This window comes from Sorex araneus, chromosome 10 (genome assembly GCF_027595985.1).
Source record: "Sorex araneus isolate mSorAra2 chromosome 10, mSorAra2.pri, whole genome shotgun sequence".
In the NCBI taxonomy this organism is placed as follows: domain Eukaryota; kingdom Metazoa; phylum Chordata; class Mammalia; order Eulipotyphla; family Soricidae; genus Sorex; species Sorex araneus.
This window is the reverse complement of record NC_073311.1, coordinates 46,555,331-46,561,330: the sequence shown is the minus strand read 5'-3', so window position 1 is coordinate 46,561,330 and position 6,000 is coordinate 46,555,331. Positions and strand designations below refer to the sequence as shown.

The window sequence follows — 6,000 nt, the reverse complement described above, 5'->3', positions numbered from 1 at the left end:
TCATCTCTATAAAATTTAGTGAAGTTTGAGGAATGTGTTTTAACTAATACTTGGTGTGGATTTTTATTTTATAGATAGGCTTGCTATGAAAATGCTTCCATGTTGGGGGATTTATCACAAACATTAAGAACCACTGAGAACTGAAGAAAAAGGATTTGCTTTGCATGTGGTTGACCCCATCCTGGGTCACCTGCGGGCTACCAGGATGACCACTGAATATGGAGCCAGGAATAATCCCTGAGCACATCCAAGTGTGATCCAAAAACCAGAAAGACAAAGAACCAATTCAAGAAAAACTATCAATGGTCAAAGTGCCAACAATTTAAGCAGTAATTAGTGTTAATACTGGATCATGACTGAAAGAATAAAATGACTGTCTATGAGTCCACAGTAGATGGGGGAAAGAGATAGTTGTTCCTTGGAGAAACATTCCAAATGCTCTGTGAGAAGGAACTGGGAGGTAGGAAGTGACCACTAGGTACCAGGGCAATTGATGCTTTAGACACAATCAACCCAAGGGCAAACTCTGAAACCAGAGGGCAAAGTGTGAAGGAGAAACGAGACACTGGGAAAGTCTCAAAGTATCTCCACCCACCCCTACCCCTGCCCCACCCTAAGTGCCTCCAATACTTACTTATGACTGTGATGTTTTAAACAAAACATCTGAAAACTTCTTTCTTCCCATTCCTCCACGAAGCAAACTTGGTACCCCTCTCCTTCAGTGTGGTTTCAGCTTAGAGACTCAGGAAGAGAGGCAGGACGAGGAAAACTATAAACCAAATTAGAACAGAACCTCACAGATACCCGCAAACCAAAGGGTCCTGGTGAAGATGCCCAGGAAACTCATGTCGGGGGAGGTACTATAAGGCGGGAGGAAAGGGGCAGGTCACCCCCACGGGATGCTTCCCCAAACCTGTGGCCCTCCCAAAACATCGGACAAATCCAAATGTAAGGGCATAATATAAAATATCTAATCGATAGGTTTTCACGTGTCATGATCATAAGAAAAAAGGAAGGACTGAGGAACAGCAAGAAAGACACCATGAAGGAAAGAGAGGGGCCAAGTGCTCTGGAGTTTGGGAATCTGGGATCGGATTCTGAAAGATTAAAAGGGATCCTCCTGGGGCAAAGAAGGGGAATCCAACGGAAGATTGCAGGTTGCAGTGCCGTGCCACCGCTGAGTGTCTCACAGCTCCCCCAGGGCGCTGTGATCATGTGCTTGCACTTGCTACCAGCAGGCAACACCGGGTGAAGGGCCTCCAGGAACCCTCTGCACCACAGACACTCTCAGTAAATCCAAAATGATTGCAGTCATTTCCAGAGGCTAGCGAGACAGTGCAGCAGGGAAGGCATTCACACGGCATGCAGCAGGGCTCCGCCCTTCTGCACCGCGTATGGTCTCCTGAGCCATGCCAGGAATGAGCCCTGAGTGCAGATGGGTGTGATCTAAACTCTCCCCACCCCCCAAAAAATTGTTTCTAAAAAATAAAGCATGGCTAGAGAGATAGTCCAGGGGTTAAGGCACTTGATTTTTACGTGGCTGACCCCAGTTTGATCCCCAGCACCACATATGGTCCAATGCCACCAGGAGTGAGAGACAGAAATAGCTCCTGAACATTGCTGGGCATGGTGCCAGAACCCTTCAAAATTAACTAAGTAAAGAAGTGAACCTGTCATCCCAGGTAGAATAAACTGCTGACATCCACCACGATGCCGTGGTGAGACCAAGGTTTGTGAACTATTGTTCACTTCTTAAGTGATTCTTACCTTTGATCTCTTATTTATCCACTTGGTGTCCTCTGGTTATCATAAGGACCAAAGGAGATTAATGTTTTCTTTCTTATAAAAAACTATTTTTAGGGTAATCTATATATGCTTTATTAAAAAATATGTTGATATGTGTTATGTCTCTTCATCAGTACGTGTGTGACTGCTTCAAAAATATTCTCCTGTAAAATAATTAAGAAGTCCAAGTAAAGAGGGATAAAAATATTTTAATTGTTGAAATACAGTGGTAAACCGAGTCATGTACATTGCAGTATCAAGTGGACATACACAGTCGTTCTTTAGATAAGAAATTTCCAAATATCCCACTAACCACCAGGACGAGATGCCCGGATCATTAGGAAGAGTGACTGAGAGACCCAACGGCCATGAAATATTCGAGGTTACATAAGCCTTTGGCGAAAGAACATTGGAAGTTCATCAAAATACGAACGGGTCATGCACATTTCAGTCATTTATTTTAAAATATTGTGGTGCAAGACATTGTTGCTGATAAAGGAGAGTCTCTGACATGAAAATTATGATAGCCTCATAAAAACAATTAAAAGGGGAAAGAGAAATAACTAAGAATCCAGTGAATTAATTTTATAGCTACAAATTAACATGAAGTAAAAAAAATAGTGAGAGAGAGCCAACAGATGTATTACTTCCGGTCATTCATTTATAGTGCCTTATGATTTGAAGTTATAGATAGAAGAGAGATTCTGTTATATCAAAACTACCCAGAAAGTATCCGTGGGAAGACGTGGTCCTGGAGAGCCGTGTCCTGTCGCGAGGGGATCGGGGCTGAGGATGGAGGGCAGCAGAGCCCGTGTGGGCGCAGGGCAGCACGCATGCCTTGGTGTGCCATTCTCGGGGCGGGGGTGGGGGCGGGCTGCCAGAAAGTTCCACGGACGAGGGCATACTGTTTAGCCTTTACCCTTTCTGGTACCACAACATTCGGCCTGGACGAATGTTTGAGCTACTCTATAGAGCTGTGAGGACTGTGAGGGCTGTGGTGTGTTGGAGCAGGCGGCTGTTCAGAATTCCCGCGGCAATGTCTGCATCCTGTGACAGTGTGCCAGGGAATGAAACCCCTGACACGTCTCAACAAGCAAGCTAGGAAGAAAACAAACAGGAGAGAGAGAGAGAGAGAGAGAGAGAGAGAGAGAGAGAGAGAGAGAGGAGAGAGAGAGAGGGAGAGAGGGAGAGAGGGAGAAAGAGAGAGATGGAGAGAGGAGAGAGAGAGGGAGAGAGAGAGAGGAGAGAGAAGGAGAGAGAGAGAGGGAGAGAGAGAGAGGGAGAGAGAGTGAGAGAGAGAGGGAGAGAGAGAGGGAGAGAGTGAGAGAGAGAGAGTGAGAGAGAGTGAGAGAGAGAGGGAGAGAGAGAGGGAGAGAGAGTGAGAGAGAGAGAGGAGAGAGAGAGAGGGAGAGAGAGAGGAGAGAGAGAGGAGAGAGAGGGAGAGAGGGAGAGAGAGTGAGAGAGAGGGAGAGAGAGAGGGAGAGAGAGGGAGAGAGAGAGGGAGAGAGAGGGAGAGAGGGAGAGAGAGAGCGAGAGGGGAGAGGGTGAGAGAGAGGGAGAGAGAGAGGGAGAGAGGGAGAGTGAGAGAGAGGGAGAGGGAGAGGGAGGGAGAGGGAGAGAGAGGGAGAGGGAGAGGGAGAGAGAGAGGGAGAGAGAGGGAGAGAGGGAGAGAGAGAGGGAGAGAGAGAGGGGGAGAGAGAGGGAGAGAGAGAGGGAGAGAGAGAGAGAAGAGAGAGGTGTTAGAAAACTCGCAAAGGCAAAACTCAGCACAACTAGATCAGTATTCAACCTACAAATTCCCGGCTGGTTTGCTCGTCAGTGAGGCGCACGATTCAACCTTGACTCAATTTTTATTTCAGATTTAGTACGTGGCTGCTGAAGGGCTGAACACTCCGGGCACCTACCTAACGAGACAAATTCCCATGGAGAAAGAGGCTTTTAAGCTCAGAATTAAGATACAAGTTGGTAACACCAAAACGTCACATCAATATCGTTCATGTCAAAGGCATGGGCTGTTTCATAGTCACAACCTCATCCCTGCCTTCCTTGGCCAAAGCTTCCAGGAAGGGTCAAGCCATCTGACCCACAGGGCCACTTCTGCCAGGGCAGCTCGCCCAGCCGCTGGTGCACGGAGCCATCATTTAAGACTTGCTGTCCTGGAAATAATCCGCACAGTTAAATGGTCACTTTGACATTCAAATCATTTCTAGAGGCATCTACAAGTATCTCAAGATAAGAAATAACTGGAAGAGATTCAGAGATCAGTCCTCAGCTTGTTTACAACAGTAAGCAAATCCACTTTGAACTCTGATTAAGGACAGAGTTGTACTGTGGACTGTGCGGAAAACACTGCATTCACCAAAGAAGTCTTCTCACCAGAGTTTCTGCCGATAATCTAATCCCAGAAAGTTAGGAATTCGTATGCAGGAGATAAAGTGAATGAAAAAGGACAACATTTCGATCTAGAAAACCATTAGGTAATTCAAAGGAGGCAAAAGAAAGACCAAGAGCTAGTTGATTCTTTAGAAATAAAGGGGGAAACGAGAGGAGGGAAGGCAGGCAATAAAATAACATATATTAGCAGCCAGAAGCAGCTCAGGAGAGCATCTTGCAGTTGCTATTGGTAAATTACTAACAGTCGAACAACTATCTTCTCTAACTCTCCAATGAGAAAGCAGACGTCCAGAGGCCGGGAGAGCAGGTGGGAAGCATTGACATTCCGTGTTAGTAGCAGGGACACCAGGTCCCCTGAGAACTATCGAGGCGGCCCTTCTTTCCACAGTACTCCGTGCTTTTGTAAATATACCCTGTTTTTAGCAGTGCAAACAGTAACATGTTCCCTTTCAACCAGGTTATCTTTCCTATTTCATGTAAATGACAAAAGCACATTAGCAGAGGGGAAGTCTGGCAGAACAAGACATCCAAACAGGGGTTCAGAATCGCTGTCATGCTCACAGACAATCTCCACAGGCTCGGGATGGGCCCTTCACACATCAGAATGAATCTGCTGTAAAACCCAGGTATGTGGGTCTTGTGACTGAAATTTCCAGGTTCTCATGGAGTTGGGAATGGGTGACTTGCCCCCATATCCCTGATCTTCCAGGAGCTTGGCAGTCACATCCACGAGCTGCCTCTGGTGGCATATAAGCTCATTAATGATCCAGATGACTCACAAATAAATGAGGATCCATAATCCAGAGACTCACAAATAAATCTCAGAAGAGAACAACAAGGTGCAGAGATCCCTCTGGGCCCCAAACTCACCATCCAGTTAAAAATTTAACTCCAGTTGTATCACCCTATTTAAAATTAAAATTTTAGAATTTCTGGAGCAACATCTCATACTTTATGCCACTGCTGTACCAAGAGTAGAACACCACATTTGATGGAGTGTAAAGTAGAAGGCACTGACCTTGATTAAAAATAAATATGTGTATATACATATATATTTAGATAGATATTAGCATACAAGGCTCAACCTGTAACAACATGTTAATAATCTCTTATACAAGGGCTTAATGGCTCCAAGGTGAGATACAACAATTTTCACACACTTTCCTCTAAGGAATTCTCTTTGAATCATTTTTAGTGGATTTTTCATAACAAGCAATACAAAGTCAATTATTTAGAATCTGCCTTTGGAGCTTGGGTGGTGGTGGAAAAATCTGAATAATGGTGACCAGAAGGTGTAATGGTGGTGGGATTGGTGCTGGAATACTGAATGTAATAAATTACTGTGAACAATTTATAAAAATTAAATTTAAAAAGACAAAATGAAAACAAATGGGGGGTGGTTGGTTTAGAACTCTTCAAAAGTACTAGAAAAAGAAAATTTCCATCAAATTCCAAAAGGGAAACTCGTGGGTACTAGGTAAGAGGCTCCATGATGCTACTGTCTTGGTGATGACATCTTCCCAGAAGTGAGTAGTAATCAAGTTCATTACAGTCCTTGTCAGGAAGAAACTGATGCCTGTTTCTGTGTCCGCTCCGTATTACAAACAACAGCTCCAGCACTGGCTCTGTCTGGGCAAGGAGTTGGTTCAAAACCAAATTAGTTTTGCCTGTGGTCTTGCAATGGCTGAATCCTGGTTACAATCATCATCATAATAAGATGATGATGGTGCCAGGGATGAAAGTGGTGAGGAAAGTGTTGATGAAGACAGCAGATGTTACCATTTACCTGATACTTATGCTAGCACAGAACATACTATAACA

At 44.8% G+C, this 6,000-nt stretch overlaps 1 protein-coding gene across 1 annotated transcript in view; it reads right to left on the bottom strand.

Annotated features, from left to right (window-relative positions):
• Positions 1–1,974: 1,974 nt before the first annotated feature.
• Positions 1,975–6,000, bottom strand: part of C10H12orf75 (chromosome 10 C12orf75 homolog) — a 49,421-nt gene continuing 45,395 nt past the window's right edge. The window contains exon 6 of the mRNA XM_055118233.1: positions 1,975–2,883. The gene's annotated coding sequence lies outside the window, so the exon portion shown is untranslated. The remainder of the gene's footprint in view (positions 2,884–6,000) is intronic.